At 49.7% G+C, this 21,010-nt stretch overlaps 1 protein-coding gene across 2 annotated transcripts in view; it reads right to left on the bottom strand.

The window, feature by feature from the left end:
* Adcy7 (adenylate cyclase 7) overlaps nucleotides 1–10,716 on the bottom strand; it is a 59,204-nt gene extending 48,488 nt beyond the window's left edge. Inside the window, exon 1 of one of the 2 annotated variants that reach the window (XM_050119808.1) lies at nucleotides 10,628–10,716. The gene's annotated coding sequence lies outside the window, so the exon portion shown is untranslated. Of the gene's footprint in view, nucleotides 1–10,369; nucleotides 10,509–10,627 lie in introns of those variants that run through there. The other variant, XM_050119807.1, reaches the window with a different exon arrangement.
* Nucleotides 10,717–21,010: the final 10,294 nt, after the last annotated feature.

The following is a 21,010-nucleotide window of genomic DNA, read 5'->3' as shown; positions in this document are numbered from 1 at the left end:
TTTTGTTTTTTGGACGAGGTCTCACTATGTAGCTCTGGTGGTACTGAAATTCACTATGTAGCTCGGGCTGGCCTCAAACTCATAGAGATCCACCTGCCTCTGCAGCCTGAGTGCTGGGATTAAAGGCGTGCGCCACTACCACTAGCTGTGTGTGTGTGTGTGTGTGTGTGTGTGTGTGTGTGTGTGTGTGTGTGTGTATAAAGTTTTTTGAGACAGGGTTTCTCTGTAGCTTTGGAGCCCGTCCTGGAACTAGCTCTGTAGACCAGGCTGGCCTCAAACTCACAGAGATCCACCTGCCTCTGCCTCACAAAGGCAGGGATTAAAGGCCTGCACCACCACTACCCGGCATGGACCTGTATTTTGTAAATACTGAAAAATAGCTATTTTATTATTCGAGACATGCTGGTTCTCCGGACCCTGCCTTGACCTCCCGAGTGCTGGGCATGCACACCACGAACAGCTCCATATTTGTCCTCTCTCCTGGCAGAGCACTTGAAAATCCCCACAAGTTGGACATATGCGTCATGAACAATAGTCACCATGCTGGGCCACTGCGCTCTTGAATAAAGTGCTCCATCTAATCAAGAGCTCTTCCCTTTTGGCCTTATAACTCACTATCTCACACGGACGTGAGAGCAAGTAGGATTTGTGCTCTTTTTTTTTTTTTCTGCCTCTCATCGGTATTGTCGTAACAGAATGGCCTCCTTTTGGAGGCTCCATCATACTTCACTGTGCAACTTGCCACAGTTTCTCTACCACGCCTCTGCTATTGGGACCCGAGGACGCCTGTCTGCTTTGCTGTGGAGGAGGAGTTGCTACTGCCACGGGAGTGCTGACAGGGTCTCTCTAGCAAACCCATCTCCGAGTCTGGGCTATAAACCTAGCGCTGGGTCCTGTGTTAGCCCTGTTCCTAGTTACTTGAGAAGCCTCCTCTCTCCCCGGTTTCGGTAACGGCTGCGGTGACTCCATTCCCATCAGCGCTGTGCCAGGGTTCCTCATCTCCAAATACCGCCAACAGTCATCTCTCACCGTCTTCCTAATAGCCATTCTGACAGGCGTTACATAGCCTCTCCTTGTGGTTTTGCATGTGTTTCCCTGATGACTCACATCATGTTATTGTATGTCTGCTGCTCACTTGTAGGCCTCATGTCCACGCACGCCGTTTGCCCATTTTGAATAAGGGCTCTTTAGATCCCTGCTGTGACTTTCCTAGCTCACATGTTTGGGATATTAACCCCTTATCAGATGCTCACCTTGCAAATATGTCCCCTACTTCACACACCCTCTCTTTCCTGGGATGCCTCCTTCCCCGTGAAGAAACTTCAGTCTGATGTAATCCATAACCTAAGATTTTAGAACAAAAGTATCACAGGGATCTCTCTCTCTCTCTCTCTCTCTCTCTCTCTCTCTCTCTCTCTCTCTCTCTCTGTTTTATAGTCTCAGATTGTATGCCTTTAGTCCTCTTGGACTGGTGTGTGTGTGTAAAATGTATGAGACAGGAGCCTAATCTCTTGTAGGTGGATACCTACTTTTACTATCCTTTTCCCTTTGTGTATTTTTGGCATCTGGCTGGAAATCAGTCATAAATGCCCTATCCTGTTCCATTTTTATGCCAATGCCATACTATTTTAATTTCATAAGCTTTGTAGCATAGTTTGAAACCAAGATGTGTAGAATCTTCAGTCTGAGTCTTTTTGCTTGAGATGGCTTTGACTATTTGGGGTCACTTGTGGTTTCACATGAATTTTACAGGGTTTTTTTTTCTACTTCTGTGAAAATTGTCATTGGAATTTTTATAGAGATTACACTCAAATCTGTAGATCACCCGGGGTATTTGAATATTTCAACAATATTAATCCTTGCAAGCCATGAATATGGGCTACATTGCCATTTATTTTTGTTCTTTCACCAGTACTTGATAAATATCAGTCTGCAGAGAAAGTCTGCAATCTTTCATCTCCTTTGGTTAAATGCATTGCTAAAGCCTCTTCTGGGCTCTGGAATTATTTCTTCTCTGGCTAGTTCCCTGCGAGTGTGTGGAAACACGGCTAGCTGCCCAGTACACGGATCCTGCCTGTGGAGTTTATTGCATTCCTTTATCAGTTCTAACAGATTTTAGGGCCACGTGTGTGTTCCAGACTCATTATCTGTTTCTGAAACTTGTACGGATGGAGTGATGTGTTGTCTGGAGGGGGAAGTGTGTGGGCAGAGATGACCCGCGGCTAGCCAGGATGTGTAGGCTGGGGATGAGTCTATGGTGTAACCACACCTTTCTGCACAGGGTCGTTTTTCCACAATGAAATGCCAAAGTGCATCCCCATCAGAGCCCTGACACCTGTTGTCACATCACCTTCTACAGGTGAGGAATGTGTGGCGCCTCACTAGGGCCTCAGCCAGTGGGCCTCATTCCCAGCAGGAGGGAAGACGGAAGTCCAGCAGGCTGCAGCTGCAGGGCCTCTGCCTTCCCGCCACCTGTCAGCCAGAGCACACTCGCCACCTTCCCCGTGTACCTGCACCTCACTGGTGGGACTCGGACTCCAGGTTCCAGTATGGATAGCATCTCATGCCTGTCCAGGCAGAGCCCTCTCTAGAGAGCTCCTCCCTGTCTCATCCCCAACCACAAGAGAGCTTACCCAGTAGCAGAAAGCCCTCAGAGCCTGCCATGTCCACACCCCAGATACAGCTTAACACAAACCCATGTTTGTCTATGGCCACCACTATGTCAAGAAATGGACTTGTGTTAGCTTAGCTTAAATAGGTTTTCCCACTGCATGCAAGGGTTTGGCTGCTGGTTGTTTGAGCAGAGACGTAACTATAAAACTACTGAAAAGGGGGGCCAGAGAGATGGTTCAGCATTTAAGGGTGCATGCTGCTCTTGAAGAGGACCTGTTGGGGTCTCAGCATACATGTCAACAGCTCACAACCCCTGCAACTCCAGCTCCAGGGTTCATCTGTCTCTTGCCTCTGCAGACACCTGCACTCTCATGCACAATGGTTCCCCTTCCCCACCCACCACATATACATAAACATAATTAAAAATAATTTTTTAAAAATTAAATATTGAGGGGCTGGAGAGATGGCTCAGAGGTTAAGAGCACTGGCTGCTCTTCCAGAGGTCCTGAGTTCAATTCCCAGCAACCACATGGTGGCTCACAACCATCTGTAATGAGATCTGGCACCCTCCTCTGGCGTGCGGGCATACATCGAGGCAGAATGTTGTATACATAATAAATAAATAAATCCAAAAAAAAAGGATAAGCCTAGGCTTATTTTAGAAAAAAAAATTAAATATTGAAAAATACTGAGAACACTCTTAATGTCCAGCCACGGAGGTCAGGGAAAACCAGTCAACACCCCTGGTTAAATGTTGCTCTGTCTGAAAACCCTAAGTCTCCAGCCCCCAACTCCACAAAGAGCAGGGTCACATGACAGTCTACTTCGAGACCATCAAGAAAGGTGATGCTCTCTTCCTCTTCTGTACTGGACACTGAGCCCAGGCCTTGTGCATGAGGTAAGCACTCTGCCACTAAATGACGTTCCCAGCCCTGTTTTTGATTGTTTTGTTTGATTTGTGTATATGCTTATACTAGTTCACGCAGGGCGGGGATGCACGTGTGCCAGCTCAGTTTAAATTAATCTTATTTCATGCACACACATGTGTCCACCTATGTGGGGCTGAAGGTTGGCACTGAGATGTCTTCCACAATCACCTTTACCACCTTATTTTTTTTTTTTTTTAGAGACAGGGTCTCTCGTTGAACACGGAACCCACCGATTTGGCTGGACCAACTGGCCAGAATATCCCGAGATCCTCTGGTTTCCACCGTCTCCCAAGCGCTGGCACTGCAAGTGTGTGCCACTGACCCGGCTTTGTAGGTGGGTCAGGAGATCAAGTCACAGCCTCACATTTTCACAGCAAGCGCCTGACGTGTGACAACCTTTTAGCTCTAGGCTCGCTTCTGATTTTAACTCAAGACAGGCTCTCACCAAGTTATTCAGATTGTCCTGGAACCCACGCTGTAGCTGAGGCTGCCCTTGAACTTGTGGTCCTCCTGCCTCAATCTTTTGAGCAGCCAGGGCAGGTGTGCGTGTGCACGCACATGCATGCATACGCACACACATGTACTAATGCCACATCTAACAAGAAATGGCCTGAAAGGACATACCCCCATATCCAACATTATATTTTAAAGAGCAAAGACCCAATCAAGGTATGGTGGTGCACACCTGTAATCCCAGTACTTGGGGAGACTGGGGCAGAAGGATCAAGAGTTCAAGGCTAACCTGAGATACGTATCAAGATCCTGTCTCAAAAAGCCATCTCCAAAGGGAGGAGAGTGAAAGGTGGCTGTTGGGTTTTCTTCCCATATTATCACTGTAGTCTCTAATTTTCATTTCAATATCAAATTGGGATGTTTCTAGAATTTAGTAACGAAAGTTGGCCTAAGATAAGAACCACGAAACAAGCCTTCCAGGCAGCAGATTCTCAGCTGCCCACTCACCACACTGTGGCCTGGCTGAAGACCCTCGAGGTCATATCACCCATGAACCTCAGTTCTGTCATACCCCACACCCACCAAATTACCCCCCCCTCCTGCCATCTTCACAAAGCCTGGTCCCTCCTCTAGGAGGTAGAAACTGTACCACACACCCGTTGGGTCACATACACTATGCGCATGGCCACTACCCCTCCCATAAACCCCTTTCCTGCCTAACGACCCTGTTTCTAGGCTGTTAGGACCGGCTGTGTCCAGAACCATTCTGTCCCCGTTTGCAGAGTCGTCCTTGATGGAGGACAGATGTGTGTCCCCATTTTACAGAGACTTTTACAGAAGTTCAGACAAGGCATGGCCACTTCCTTTGTACAGCAAAGGTAAGGCAAAAATCACAGCCTGGACCCTCTGAGAGCCCCACCCTCACCCCAGTGAGGGACCAGGGACCAGCAACAGTTCAGGGCTGGGGCCAGGGCAGAAGAACTGGGAATACAATGTAACATAAAGGCAAGAGCCTCCCCCTGCCCTGCATCCCCAGCACCCATCCCATTCCCACTCCCAGCAGATGAAGGAAGACAGCCCCGAAGTTCCCCCAGGACAGCAAGCCCAAAGTCGCGAGGGGCCATCAGACACTGGGCCAGTGAAACAGGTCAGCCAGGAGGGGATGCTGGCAAGCAAAAGCCTGGTTATGAAGAAGTGCCGCTCAGCTCCAAGCCCCAACACAGCCAGTGACACCGACCTTCTGAGCTGGCAAAAGAAACTAGAGATTGGCGGTTTCGTGTAAAGCTGTATAGCAATCATACAAAGAAAACTCTAAGCTCCTCCTGTGGATGTCCTGGAGTCTGCTGTGTGGACTTGAGCTCACCATGTGACCTCTCTTGAATAGCTGTGATCTGCATCACGGAGAGTTAAGACCTGTCCCTCGGTTATTTTGGCAATGAGACAAGACACACTTAGCCGGGACTAGTGATAACAAAACAACACTAATAGCTAGTGTTTCCTGAGTTCAAGTGGAGGTTATTTCACTCGGACCACAGGCGCATAGGACAGGCCTTACTGCAATGCTGCAATGCTTACTGCAAAGCTTCTGCTGCAATGCTGAGGCACATCTGTAACCCCAGCGTTCAGCAGGTGAAGCAGAAAAGCATGAGTTCAACAACCACCTTGGGGTTAAGGGAAAAAATCTTCAGAAAAGTCTTAAAACAGGGAATCCTATTTTCTTTCTCCGGATCTGTGTAGTTACCCTATTTTGCTCCGTTTTCTTTATTGTCTATCTGCATAGATCTCTTTAATAGTTGTGTGTGTGTGTGTGTGTGTGTGTGTGTGTGTGTGTGTGTGTTTGCAGTGCTGGGATGGAACCCAGGGCCTGGCACAGGCTGGACAAGAGCCCCATTACCCTGCTTTTATCATAAAACACCCATATCATACCAGGTGGTGGTGGCACACTCTTTTAATCCCAGCACTCAGGAGGCAGAGGCAGGTGCGTCTCTGAGTTCAAGAACAGTCTGGTCTACAGACCTACAGAGTAAATTCCCCGGACAGGCTCCAAAGCTACACAGAGAAACCCTGTCTCAAAAAACAAACAAATGGGGGCTGGAGAAATGGCTCAGTGGTTAAGAGCACTGACTGCTCTTCCAGAGGTCCTGAGTTCAATTCCCAGCAACCACATGGTGGCTCACAGCCATCTATAATGAGACCCGGCGCCCCCTTCTGGCCTGCAGGCACACATGGAAGGAATGCTGTACATATAATAAATAAATCTTAAAAAAAAAAACTTAAAAAAAAAACAAATGAATAAATGAATAAATAAATAAATAAATAAATAAAGATAAAACACCCACACTCCACTTGCAGCAACACTGCTCCTGTAACCTTTCTCATGCTGCAGCTCACTCTCGGGTCTCCTGTGATCTTTCAGCCTGGAGCTGGTCCTTGGCCTTTAATCCTTATTGTCTTCACTTTAGAGATGAGAAACTGAGGCCCAGAGAGGCTGATGCGCCTGCCCAGGGTCACCCTACAGGGAAAGGTGAGTGGGGGGGAGAAGGGTTTAAGTTCAAGAGAGGTCCCCTCCAGGCTGTGCACTGTCTCCAGACCTCAGAATGCCAGCAGCCGCCTCACCATCAGCAGGTGGGGGCTGGGCTCCCTCTGGAGCAAACGGAGGCTGAGTGTAGACACCTCGTTCAGCTGGTGATTACCAAGCACCTGTCTGGGCATACCACCTGGGGTCCTGCTCAGCACCCACAGGTGGCTATGGCCCTGGTGGAGTGCCACCCCCTCATTCTGTGACCCCAGTTAGCCATTGGAAGATAAACAGTGTACTCAGGCAGAGAATACTCCCCACCTGTATGCAAACTGGGACAAAGGGGACTGGGAAGGGATGGGGCCAGCTGGGTGGTGGTGAAGCTGCCTTTAATCCTAGCACTTGAACTCTGGGTTCAAGGCCAGTCTGGTCTACAGAGCACGCCCCAGGAGAGAAACCCTGTCGCAAAAAAACTGAGCAGGGTGGGGGTGGGAGGGTCTCTCGGCTTAGCCCTGGCTGTCCCAGAACTCCTAGGTGGACCTGGCTAGCTCAGGACACACAGGAATCCACCACCTCTGCCACCCAAGTGTGTCACCACACCTGTTCCACCCAGCTTTTTTTTTTTTTTTTTTTTCTTTCCTGTGAGTTCTGGGGTTTAAACTCAGGCCACCAGGCTCGAGCGTGTTACCGCCTGGGTTAGCTCCCCAGCCCCAGCCTGTTCTCTTCTCAGCACAGCAGTCTAGGTCACTGTGTTCAAAAGGCCAAAGAGACAGAGCCTAAAGCCTCAAGGGCCCCAGGCCACTTCCCTGACCGGCAGACTAACCAGGCTGACTGTAGCCACAGCCTGGCCCCTTTCCAGAGCAGATGATAGCTGCCCACCGGGAGAGGAGAAGGCCTAGAGCAAAGGCTGGGAGGTGGACACGGGCGTGGGTGATACTGCGTCGGACGTTCAGCCCGCAGTATTCGGGACAGAGAGTGGGTTACTTCCCAAGTTCTGTTCTTACTCTTCTTGTACTCTTCACTCAAGGACATAGGACTTGTGAAATACAGTCAGAACCCCGCCTATCATACCAGGCCTGATTTTTGACCATAGAGGTTTTTTTTTCCCCCTTTTTTAAATATTTATTTATTTATTATGTGTTTAATATTCTTTCTGCGTTATGCCTGAAGGCCAGAAGAGGGCACCAGACCTCATTACAAATGGTTGTGAACCACCATGTGGTTGCTGGGAATTGAACTCATGACCTTTGGAAGAGCAGGCAATGCTCTTAACCTCTGAGCCATCTCTCCAGCCCCCATAGAGGTTTTCTGTGAGTTCCTTAACCAGGCTCTACTCTTCTGTACCTCTCTCTCAACCCACAGCTCCCTCGTGGTAATGTCTCTACACCCCTCACACTTCCCTTCTGGGAGGTGATGTCACATGGTCCCGGCAGAAGAACGCTGTTTGATAAAAGGACTTTTTCTTTAAATCAGAGTAATATCTTGCTATGTAGTTGCTTGTTCTTTAAAAATGTTTTGAGGCACTAGAGAGGTGGCTCGGTGGTCTTCGTTGCCAGCATCCACATGGTGGCTCACAAACACCTGCTACTCCAGGCATGAACACAGTGCACACACATGCATGCAGGCAAGGCCCTCATATGCATACAGTACATTTAAAGACAAAGTATTTTGAAGTTTGGAGTTGTGTTTTTACTAAACTCCATAGTAAATTCAATCTACAGTAACTGAATTCATACCAAATGTTTTTAATTGATATGAATTTAATTTTGTCATTTTCCTTTAAGGTAAGTATTATGTATACTTGCCTATAAAATGTACTAAAACTTCTTTGAAATCATAAAAAGAACTCTTCATACCCAGTTTCATGGCATTTGCTGGTGCAGGGCAGAAGAGCGATCCCAGAACCTCAGCCGGACCCCCAGCCACCGTTTTGCGGGCCAGGAAGCACTGGTTCCCAAATGAGAACTATCACTAACCTTACCACCTCCCCAGTTGGCCTACTGTCCCCGGAAGGAATCACCTATCTCCCCGTCTACCCCTCTGTCCAGCCTCCTCCCAGAGGAGAACATCACACCTCAGATGCAGCAGGAGACGCAACCCTGCCGTAGACCCTCCGGACATGCCTTCTGCCTGGGTTCCAGGCCTTTCTGTTGCGATCGAAACACCTCATGGCCTGAGACCTCACCATGGGAGACCATGGGAGACCTCGCAGATACAGCTGCTTCATGTAAAGCCAGCGTCACGTCCCTAGGACTGCTGTTGAAAACTCACCAGGATGAACACAGAAGGAAAAGATGGGCCTCTCCTCCTCCCCACTGTGACATTTTGAAAACACCATGTAAACAAATAAATGACATCAAGAAACTTCTCCAAAGATTCCTCCACAAAGACCACACTCGACAGACCAGCCACTCTGCAGTCTGAGTGCTCCGTAGCACGGACCAGACACCCTGTTGTCCTAGCATCCAGTGGCCTTCAGAGGGCAGGGCCACTTGAGACTAACAACTCACCCATCTGCTTGCCCAGACACTGTTTGGCACTGAAAGGTCCCCCTCTGGGTTTGGTCAGGGACCACCATAGGCCACCAACGCCCTATGTCCAGCTACTGAAGAGAAGTCCACAGGAGCAACAGGAAGAAGGGAGGGGGGATAGCATTCTCCAAGCTTGTGGCCTTTCTTTCCACAGGTGATCTTAGGCCCACTGGAGACTCTGCCTTTGGGCATAGGAGTTCAGTTTACAGGCGTGACACATCAGAACTACGTCAGAATGGGACGAGAAGGTCAGAGGATTGAGCCTTGCTCCTAGTTCCTGGCCTAACTTATCTTGAATGACCGCTGCTTTCCCAGATGTCAGTGAGGCTGCCTAATTCACGGTTAACTGGTTACAAGGCCAAAGAGCATCCACCCACAAAACCCCAACGACATGAAACACCAAGATGACTTAGTGCCTGGGGAGCCTGAATTCAGCACCACAGGAAGTGGTCCACACAGATAATGACCCCCAACTCATCTAGGGAAATCTGCTTGCCAGACTGCATAGGCCCAGCAGCCACTCCCAAGTGGGCCTGTCTCCTTACAGATATGAGGACTGACCGTTCTTGTCAACCAAACCTCAAGTCACCGGGGCCCAAGCTGTGCTGCCCCGTGAGGGCCCTACCACTTGTCAAAGCAGCCCTGCTCCAACAGTTCCCTCTGAGGGCCTGGAGCTGGCTGTGCAGCCAGTCTCCCGGGCCACACAGCAGGCCAGGCAGTCTTACCGGTTGAATGCTCCGTCCAGCATCAGGACTTAAGCTCCTACTGTCCTCTCAGCTTAGGCTCTGTGCTGGGCCTCTTTACCCTGAGAGGAAGGCATCCAGGCAGCTAACCAGGTCCTCAGCACCCTGCCCCTTCCTTACTGTGGAAGGCTTGAGGGGGGCCTGTGGAGGTCCCCGCTCGGCTACCCCCACCCCCGTGCAGCCCCTTAGCGGGGGTCCAGCTGGATGGTGGCTCTCAATGAGCTGTGTCCCCTAGTCACTCTAAGCAGACCACCTAGACCCCTGGCTAGCCCCCAGGGACACATCAGACCCTCCCCGTCACCAAACGCCCACAGCAATCCAAGCGAGGGGTGTGCGGGAACCCGCGCCCGGGTGATCCAGAGCCTCGTGCCTCCCCCGTCTCCCCCAGACCGGGAAGGAAGCTTCTGAGGGGAAGCGCGGGGCGGAGGCGGCCTGCCTGGATCCCGCGCCCCGGCCGGAGAAGGGCTGGCCGAGCCACCCGTGGCCACCTTTGCGTTTGTCCCGCGGGAACCGAGGCGAGGACCCCTACAGCCACGCCCGTCGCCCGAATCCCCGGACGTCCCAGCCCGCGTTCGCGCTCACCTGCCGCCACCGCCGCCGAGGGCCCGGCACACTGGAGTTCCCGCCCGTGGGTGTGAGAGCCCGGGCGCCCCCAGCTGGCCGTCCTGACCATGCGGGGCGCGGGCCGGGGAAATGTCCCCACCCGGTCCTCAAGTAGCCACCTCCGGCTCCCTTACCAGCAGCGCTCGGCCCTCTCCCGTGTCCTGAGTCTGCAGGAGGGAGCCACGCCCGCAGCCTTAGGTCACCAGACAGATCCCATCTCCGGGGTTCCCAAAGTACCTCTCCCACGTGGTTCCCGGCTCCCGGTCCATTCCCACCTCCGAGATTATTAGACAATGTTGTCTCCGCCGCCGCCTCCCTCCAGAGCTCGCCTGCCCTCCGGCCACGCCCCTGTTTCTGGAAGGCTCCAGGCTGCAACTAATGCTCTCCTGCCTCGAGTGGATGTCCCAATCTTTTGTCACCCAGATCTTGACTTCTTAGGAGCGTCTGAGAGGAGAGCTACCCACCCATCTGCCTTACAGGCACAACCCTATTCACCTGGAGGGAAAAGCCAGCCTAAGAAAGTTTGTGTGTGTAGCCTGGTGGTGGCTCCTATAACCTGGAGTGGAACACCAGAGTTGGAAAAACAAAATAACAACAACAACAAAACACACACACACAAAAACAAACAAACAAAAAACAAAGAAAAACTGCCCTGGCCAGCCAGTGATGGCACACATCTTTAATCCCAGCACTCAAGAGGCAGAGGCAGGCAGATCTCTAAATTCGAGGCCAGACTGCTCTACAGAGTGAGTTCCAGAACAGCCAGGGCTACATAGAGACACCCTGTCTCGAAAAGTTCCCTCCCCCTCAAAAAAAAAACTACCCTGTTTCTGAGGCTGGGCAAGCAAGACGGTGCTGCCCTGAATCACCATGAAGCCACCCAGCAGGGCGTTCAGCTGGGACCTCCCCAGGCCGTCTGTGCCACATCCTTGTGTGTATGAACGGCTTTCCACATTGCTGGGCCAACTCAAAACCTTGGTGGGATCTGTTCAGTGATGTCCTGAGCATCTGATGGGCACACAGGTGATCCTGGGACAAGCAGAGGGGAGGAACCTGTCTGGTCTAGTGGGATCCTGGGACCAGGTACCCCACGAACAGGAGAGAGGAGGCGCCAGAGGATCATGACTGCTTCCCACAGAAGCCCCACATCCCACCCCAGAGATCATCTGTCACCTGGAAGGTAGTAACCGATTTCCACTCGAGGGGAGCAGTCAAGGCTTACGCCCCTGTCTTCAGCAAGACTGCCCAGCCTTCCTGACATTGGCCAGACATTACTCCTGGCAGGCCACAGTGATGGCCAAGGTGACCCTTGCTGTCTAGACTGAAGCCTGTTGGCTTTTCCTCACTAAGAGCCCTGGCCTTAGTTCCCAAGAGACAAGCCCCCTGACAGATGGCAGCCCTCATCAGAACCCCAGCATCCTCACTCCATCAACAGAAACCATGACACAGACAGCTTGCCTAATTGGTCCCAGAACTCCAAAATGGGGGGGGGGGATGACTTGGTGCAGAGGTGGCATATCCTCCAGTCTTTCCAAAAGAAAACAAATGAACTAACAAACAAGACTGCAAGGAGCCCTCGGTTCTTTTGGTGTGGGAACAATACTATGACTTTGGTCTTTGGCATTTGTACGTCATCTGCACACAGGCCTGTGACCAATCTGCCAGCAGACAGGAAAACAGAACCCGAGAAAGGGAACGCAATAGGATGCTTGTCTCGGCATATGCCGCCAGCCCACAGGATGCCTTTACAGTCCTCATCTCTGCTGCGGACAGCCCTGTGGTAGCCTGATGGGGCCCCAGTCGATAATTATGTTCAAACTGTGGCCAACACTCTATCTCCCAAAGGTCCAGCGGAAGCGCTCGCTGGGTGGGATAGGCCTGAGATTCTCAGCACAGTGTGGCTGGGGTACTTGACTTTCTAACTTGTTTTGTTTGTCAAGACGGGGTTTCTCTGTGTAACAGCCCTAGCTGTCCTGGAACTAGCTCTTGTAGACCAGGCTGGCCTCGAACTCACAGAGATCCACCTGCCTCTGCCTCCTGATTGCTGGGATTAAAGGCATGCGCCACCACTGCCTGGTCCTGCATGTCTGTACACCACATGAGCTCAGAGCTTGAAGAGGCCAGACGAGGGTGTCAAGACCCCCTGTAGCTGGAGTTACAGTCATGAGCTGACGTGTGGATGCTGGGACCTGAACTCTGGTCCTTTAAAGAGGAACAAATATTCTTAACTACTGAGCCATCTCTCCAGTCTCTATGTGTGGATGTTTTTGCCTCTATTGCTTGTAACGCCTGCACTACCGGACAGTATGCGAGCCGGGAACTCAGCTGGAGATTTAAACACGTACAGGGACAGAAAAGGACTCCAGACCGAGCTGCACCACTGCCTTCCTCTTACTCCACCGCCACCTTCTCCATTTGCCACATGCAGACAGGCAGCCCAGCGGGGTCTGGGTGCTCCAGCTTGCCTCAGCTCCAGCACTTGTTGCCGTGGTCGCCAATGTTCCTGGCACTGCCGTGGCATCCCCCTCGGCCCCACAACCTCTAGTAAACAATTTTGGGAATTTGGACGTCATTCTCTCTCCAGACTACTTCCTGCTGTTTATTGGTTGAAGTTTCTTTCGGGGTTTTTCCACAATGACCTTCAGGGGGTCTTGGTGCATCAAACCACATTAGTCTAGAAGAAATCCACAGGTTCTCATCCTCTGTAGAAACAAAAGCAGAACCTCTTTTCCAAAGCAACAAGTCCTTAGACCTGTATTTTAAAGTCAAGATACCTTTCTTAGAAGTTCCCAGAATCAAATATCTCTCTAGTTAAAAAAAGAAAAGACAATATACATGATCCAAATTCTCTGTGCACATTCCATCCTTTCGTGGCTTATTATTTCTTTACTCCTTTTAATCTGACTGTCTGCACTCTGTCTCTTTAAAGACTTACTCTTTTTCTTCCATTCTTCCTTTTAATCTGTCTATACTCTGTCCCTTTAAAAACTTACTTTGTCTTCCATTCTTTTTGAGGCCCTCAATTCACCCTCCTGCCTCCTCTTTATTACTCTCCTGCTGGCCAGCCTTCTGGAGGGCATCCCTCAGAGAACATCTAGTCACTGACCTCAGTGGTGCCTCCTGCTGTGGCGCCTGCACCACCTGGAACCACTATCCGGCAAGAGTCTGGGGATGAAAACACACATAGACACATACCCATCTTCAGTCCACCCTCACCATTCCCAAGGGCGATCTCTCGGCATCTCCCTAGTTGCTGATCTCGCTGGGAGCCTCCACTTGTAACATCCACGTGAACACACACGTGATACTGTGTGTTCTACGGTCCTATAGTGCCTGTACTATGTGTACTATGGTACTATGCCTGTAGTGTATGGGACTGTTCATGAGTCTCGGGCAAGGACCTTGAGATTTAAGCATATACGCACACAGACAGAGACACAGGGACACGGGTCATTCTTGATACAAGAATGCCAACTTTATTGTGTTCAGGGGCAGTTTATATAGTACTCTGGGCATGCCCCAGCTCTGGCCTTGCCCCAGCTCTTGGGATCTTTCAGCTGCATCCACCAGAAACCACTCCCCTGTCTCGTGCTCAGAGCAGCTGCAAACACTAAAAAACAAGTTGTTTTGCTCAGAGCAGCTGCAAGCAAGTTGTTTACATGAAATTCAGGGTCTGGGGGTCCACAGCCCCCAACATTTGCTTATGTGCCTGCAGAGGCCAAAGGAAGGTATCAGATCCCCTGGAGCTGGAGTTACAATTGTGGGTTGCCAAGTAGGTTCTGAAAACAGAACTCAAGTCCTCTGCAAGAGCAGCAAATGTTTTTGAGTACTCTAGACCCTCCACCTAATTTTTGGAGAAATCGTCTCTCAGCCAGGTGGAGGTAGCACACTCCTTTAATCTCAGCACTCAGGAGGCAGAGGCAGACAAATCTCTGAGTTCAAGTCCAGCCTGGTCTACAAAGTAAGTTCTATGACAGGCAGGGCTACATAGAAAAACCATGTCTCAAAAAAAAAAAGAAAGAAAGAAAAAGAATAAAGGAAGAAAGAAAGAGAGAAGAGAAGAGAAGGGAAGGGAAGGGAAGGGAAGGGAAGGGAAGGGAAGGGAAGGGAAGGGAAGGGAAGGGAAGGGAAGGGAAGGGAAGGAAAGGAAAAAGGAAAGGAAAGGAAAGGAAAGGAAAGGAAAGGAAAGGAAAGGAAAGGAAAGGAAAGGGTCTCTTCCTGAACCTGGAGTTGTTTGACTACATTAGCTGGCCAGTGAGCAACAAGGACTCATGAGTATCCATCGCCCTCGCCTCCAGTGCTGGAGTTACAGGGTGCACGGACCCAGTACACAGACCCAGCTATACCACAGCCTGGCTGTGTGTGGTCTGGGGAAGTGCTATTAGGAGGTGGAAGGCTAGCTGAGTTGGGGAACTCCATCTATGCAGTTTTTAGATTATCCCCCGTGCAGCTGTTAAATAATGCAGCTATTTGGGGGTCACCCACACTTTTATAGGTAAACACCAAGCTGAATTGTTCCTTTGCTCTGTTGTTGGCACCCTATCTGGGACGAGCAGAATTTGTTCATCTCTGGAACTAGAGTGATAGCTCTGTGGTTAAGAGTACCCACTGCTCTTGCAAAGGACCCAGGTTCGGTTCCTGGCACCTACATGGAGGCTGACAAGCCACCTGAAGTTCCAGTTCTAAGGCATGTGACCCCCTCTTCTGACCTCTGCAGGCACCAGTCACTCACAAGGAATGTCGTTTTAGGAGTCCATGGAGCACTTAGGAAGTGAGGCCTCCTGCCTGGCAGAAGCGAGGTCCTGCCTGGAGGCGGGCCTTTGATGGTTACAGCCTCTTCTGGTTCTAGCCTGGCCTGAGTGTTTTGCTCACTGACCCACTAGGACCTGGGAGAGCAGCTACATTGTTTCCGCTCCCCAAGTCCCACAGTAGACTGAGCTGTTCCCTCCGCCGAGCCTTCTTCACTGTGTTAGACTGAAACCACGAGCCAAAACCCTCTCCCATTAAGCAGCTTCTGTTGGGTACTTGATCCGAGACTGAGAAACCCGTCTAATCCAGATAATGGGCTCTGCGAGTGGGGCTGTTGGTGTCCTAAGTCTGACCATGGGTTTCATCAGCCTTCAGGACTGCTTTGTGGGAGAGTCGGGAGCTGAAGGATAAAGAAGCCCAGAAAGCTGTAAGCAGAGCTTAATGGACCATTCTGAGGGAAGCACCGAGGAGCAGAATGCCAAGAAAAATGTGGGCATGGGAGAACACCCCCAAACCCAGTAAGACAGACGGTAAACCCCACAGCCCGTGTGAGCTCCAGGTCCTTTAGGATCCCTGTATCTGCAGGCCCTCCTCCTGTTGCACACACGGGCCGGCCATCTCTAGGGCTGCCCTACTGGCTGCCGACAACTTTCCTCAGCAGACATCCCATGTTCCTGACATTATCATTTCCATAGCAACTGTGGCTTTCCCTTCACAGATAAACGCATGCGCAGATGTACACATTTGGGCATGGAGGTCGGAAGAGAGCTTCAAGGGTCAGCTCTCTCCTTCTGCTCTGAGTTCTGAAGATCAAGCTCAGGTCACCAGGTTTGGCAAGTGCTTACGCCAAGTCACCTCGCCAGCTCTGGTCATTTTTCCTTACTATCGTCCCATTCCCTTTTGGGATAGAAATGTTTACCCTGTTACAAGTTACATTAGAAGTTTGTAACCTGGGGGCTGGAGAGGTGGCTCAGAGGTTAAGAGCATTGCCTGATCTTCCAGAGGTCCTGAGTTCAATTCCCAGCAACCACATGGTGGTGGCTCACAAGCATCCATAGAGATCTGGTGCCCTCTTCTGGCATATAGGCACCCATGCAGGCAGAACACTGTATACATAATAAATACATATTTTTAAAAAGAGAAGTTTGATGCCGGGCGATGGTGGCGCACGCCTTTAATCCCAGCACTCGGGAGGCAGAGGCAGGCGGATCTCTGTGAGTTCGAGACCAACCTGGTCTACAGAGCTAGTGCCAGGACAGGCTCCAAAACCACAGAGAAACCCGTCTCAAAAAACCAATAAATAAATAAATAAATAAATAATAAAAATAAAAAGAGAAGTTTGTAACTTGTTGGGCATGATGGCACATGTGTTTGATCTCAACACTCTAGAGGCAGAGGCAGGCAGATCTCTGTGAGTTCGAGGTTAAGCCAGGTCTTCAGAGTGAGTTCCAGGACAGCCAGAACTACACAGTGAGACTCTGTCTCATCCCCTCACGGGCCCCTTGCCTGTCACTTTCTGATTATTACAAGGGTTCATACGGAGTTCTCCATGAATCTCGAAAGATACTTTGAACTTTTGAAGAGTGTTGGGATTCAAAACTGTGGGGACTTTTGATATCGTACTGAATTTTACTTACATTATGAGATGTCCATGAGCATACAGGGACCTGGGGGAAGAATATATAATCTGAAATGTCCCACAACAGGCTCGTGTTTAGGGTACTTTGTCCCCAGCTGGTGGCATTGTTTTGGTGAGCTGTGGAACACTTAAGGGATGGAGGGTGGGGTGTCAGGAACATACGCAGAGGGCCAGGGTCAGTTCTGTGCAGGCTCTCTGGTAGTCTGTTCAGTCTCTATGAGCCCAGGTTAGTCTAGTCTGTGGGTTTTCTTGTGGTATCCTTGACCCCTCTGACCCCTACACCGCTTCTGACTCCCTCTCCTCTGCAGGATTACCCGAGGTCTGCGTAACGGTTCCATCAGTTACTAGATGATGCCTCTCTGATGACGACTGGGCTAGGTCTCGATCTATGAGTAGAACAGAATATCATTGGGAATCATTTCATTGATTTTTTTTTAATTCTTGTTTTTTTTACCAGTCGTGTTTGGTTCTATCCTAGGTCTCGAATACATTTTCTTAACAAGAAACATCTGGGGATGAGAGGCAACGACATGAGGAAAAATACAAGAGCAGAAATGAAAACCTCCCAGGAGGGTTAGAGATACAGAACAAAATGCCAGAGATGGAAGGGATGGGAGGCGAAACAGACAGCTAGAGAGAGGCTTTCTGCCCCGCCGCCCAATACTGAACAAATGGGGAGCCCCCAGGAAGGCAGAAGCGATGGCAGCAAGTAAAAATTCAGGATTTCCCCGTATTGAAGGATGTGTGTCATGACGTGAAACACACCCATCATGTAAAGTGCCCAGTACAATGGATTAAAAACTCAATTTCCATACAGTGATTTTTTTTTTTCCAGAGCATTGAGGGGAAGGAGGTCCTAAACATTTTGAAAGAGAAAAAAAAAATCACCAAACCGGTATGGGACTCCTAACGACACTGAGAACGATGCTTTCAGCCTCTGAGTTCTGTATGCAGCCAAACTGTTAACTGGAGACTAGAACGTGGTTCTCGTGTTTACAGCTGCGCAGTGTGCACCAGGAAGCCAGGGTGGACACCCAGCAAAGGACCCTATGAAAAGGGAAACCCAGGAAACAGGATAAGCCGAGGAATGGACAGGTGAAGGCAATGTCCCAGGTGCAGGGGGGGGGGTGTGTGATGCAAGACCAAGTGACACCTGCATACACAGCAAGCATACCTGGGGCCAGGCCTCGGGGGACTGAGGGGAGTGTGACAAACACCTGGTACAGCTAAATGATCTGCAGGGGTCTCACACACTGACAGGGCTTAGGCTCAATTACTATACTAAAATGCCTGGAAAAATAAAAAGACTTAGCTAGGCGGTTGTGGCACATATCTTTAATCCCAGCATTTGGGAGGCAAGGGCAGGTGGCAATCTCAGTGAGTTCGAGGCCAGCCTGGTCTACAAAGCAAGTTCCAGGACAACCAAGACTACACAGAAAAGCCCTATTTTGAAAAACCAAAAAGGAAAAAAACAAAAAACAAAAAATCACTTGTTCAGAAAAAGAAACCAGGGCTGAGGGTGTAGCTCACTCAGCAATATACCATGTGATTCCACACACAACACCCTGGTTTGAATCCCCAGCCCCCACCTCCTGTGCGTCACATTTTCACACAGCTCAGTTGGTAAAAACAGCATTTATCGTCACGATATCGGAAACACTGAACACTGTAATCAACAGACTACTAGGAGGTGGCACGGGCCAGAGACTTAAGGACATTGGAAAGTCAACAATTTCAAAACGTAAAAATTGAGAAGTGGCGGAAGCATGTCATCGAGAGGCTGCCCAATGCTCGTCCGCTCCTGGCTGAAAACGACTCGCCTGACTTTGCAAGTGGCTACCCCAGAAGCTAGGGGAGCCATTTAGAAGGCTTCAGTGTTCTGTCGGCATGGACGCTCTGCCCCCAGCTGTTGGCACTTTCAGCAGAGCCAGGACGTCTCCCTAGCCCTCTGCCTCTCTTTCCTGCCTCCTTGCCTGGAGGGCTGTCCTGAGTCCTCAAGCCTGGAACTTGGAAACGCTGTTGTGTTGAGTGGATTTTAAACAGAGAGGCTGGCGCAATCCTCCTTGTGGCATTTTGAAGCGTGCTCAAGAAAAACCACATCCCTGGTGCCCAAAGTGCAAAGCTAGTCTGCAACCTAAGTTGAGTGGTCAATCTTCTGAAAATTGATGCCATTAGAGAGGCCACATCATCCTTTTAATGAGACCATCCTTTCCTTTTAATGTTAGCATTAAACATGAAGACATCTTTGTAGGGGCTGAAGAGATGGCTCTCAGGGGACCTGGATTCTCAACACCACAAGATGACGCACAACTGTCTTTAATGCCAGATTCTGGACATCTGATGCCCTCTTCTGGCCTTTTTGAGCATTGCATGCACACAGTGCACAGACAGGCAGGCAAAATTCATACACATAAAACTAAAAATATATCCTTTATTTTCCTAAAAAGGGCACTGTTCTATTTGTGTCCATCCTTTTGGGGAGTTCCTCTTTTAATTCCACAACTTCAAAAAGGCAATTACTTACCAGCTTTAAATGCACACAAACTTCTTTTAGACTGAAATCGTTTTTCTCTCTCCTCTCTTTCCTACCCCAGGTGGATTATTTCAAATCCCTAGATCTTTGGGTTCTGAAATTGTCTTCTTAGACAAGCAGAAAATTGAAAACATTTTACTTCAAAGGCAAAATGTTCCCAATTAAAAGCCAAAAAAGTTGCATTCCTTACTTAAGCTGGTCAGCCCAGACTGTCTGTCTCACTGAATTGCAGCACAGACTCCAGCCGCATGACTCAAGACTGTAATCCAAGGAAAACATCTTTTCAAATAATGTTGGGCACCTAGAGCTTAGAGACGACTCTGGGATTCCCCACAGCCAGGTTGGCTTTTATTCTTTTTCCCAGATTTGTCCCCAGATAACTCGGGTCAGCTCTGCCCTTCTCTGTTCCAATGAACCGGAACCCAGTTATTCTGTCCTGGGAGCCCTTTCTCCTCACCCGCAACTCACTCCTGTGAGTTCAAGGCCAGTCTACCTGGTTTACATGACGAGTTCCAGTACAGCCAGGGCTATGTAGAAAAACCCTGCCTCAAAAAAAAGATTGAGTTTTACCAGGTAGGTAGCAAAAATGATCAAAGAACTGATACTTACCAGTTTTGCCCAAATCAAGGTTGATTTCTTCTCTTCTTCTTCTCCTCCTCCTCCTATTGTTTTTCTAGACAGGGTTTCTCTGTAGCTTTGGAGCCTGTTCTGGAACTAGCTTTTGTAGAGCAGGCTGGCCTCGAACTCAGAGATCCACCTGCCTCTGCCTCCCGAGTGCTGTGTGCGCCACCACCGCCCGGCTACAGTGGAAAATGGCAAAAGGAACAGGAGCTGTTCTGGATGACTGTGCTGCACCGCGACATTCAACTCCTAGGAAAAGAATCAAGGGCCAGGCCAGGGACACAGCTCAGCGGGTAGAGTGCTCGCCTAACGTGCACAGAGCCCTGTGTTTGATCCCGGGCAACCAGTAAACTGGGTGTGGCAATCGTTGCCTGAATCCCAGCATTTGAGTGGCAGATAAAGGAATCAAAAGTACTCGGTCATCTTTTTTTGTTTGTTTGTTTGTTTGTTTATCAAGACAGGGTTTCCCTGTGTAACAAGTCCTAGCTGTCCTGGAACTAGCTCTTGTAGACCAGGCTGGCCTCAAACTCACACGGAATCATCTTTTGATACATAGCAAGTTTGAGGCTAGCCTGGGCTACATAAGAGCCTGGCCTAAAAAAATAAAAAATAAAGGGGGAGCTGGAGAGATGGCTCAGAGGTTAAGAGCACTGACTGCTCTTCCAGAGGTCCTGAGTTCAATTTCCAGCAACCACATGATGGCTCACAACCATCTGTAATGATTTCTGGCGCCCTCTTCCGGTGTATGGGAAGCAGAATGTTGTACACATAATAAATAAATTAAAAAATAAATAAAGGTGAGAAATTTACCAATTTACAAATACTCTCTGGAAAGAATGCAATCCTGACCCTGAGGAGAAAAAGCAGCAAGACCCGAGTTCAAAGTCAGCCTAGTCTACACTGGAAGTCTGTGTGTAGAGAAAACAGGGATTTTTATTGTCTCAGTAAACTCAGTTCTAACGTGTCGTCACAGCTTGCTGAAACTAAAGGTAAACTGAAAGCTCTGGGAACCGCCCAGCAGGCCACTGATGTCTTAGTGTCAGGGTATTTACTGTTCTGATTTACTAAAGCAACTTCC

This window comes from Alexandromys fortis, unplaced genomic scaffold (assembly GCF_014885135.2).
Source record: "Alexandromys fortis isolate MF-2015 unplaced genomic scaffold, M_Fortis_MF-2015_v1.1 scaffold_178, whole genome shotgun sequence".
NCBI classification, from domain to species: Eukaryota; Metazoa; Chordata; class Mammalia; order Rodentia; family Cricetidae; genus Alexandromys; species Alexandromys fortis.
The sequence above is the reverse complement of the archived record's forward strand: the minus strand, read 5'-3'. Positions and strand labels throughout refer to the sequence as shown.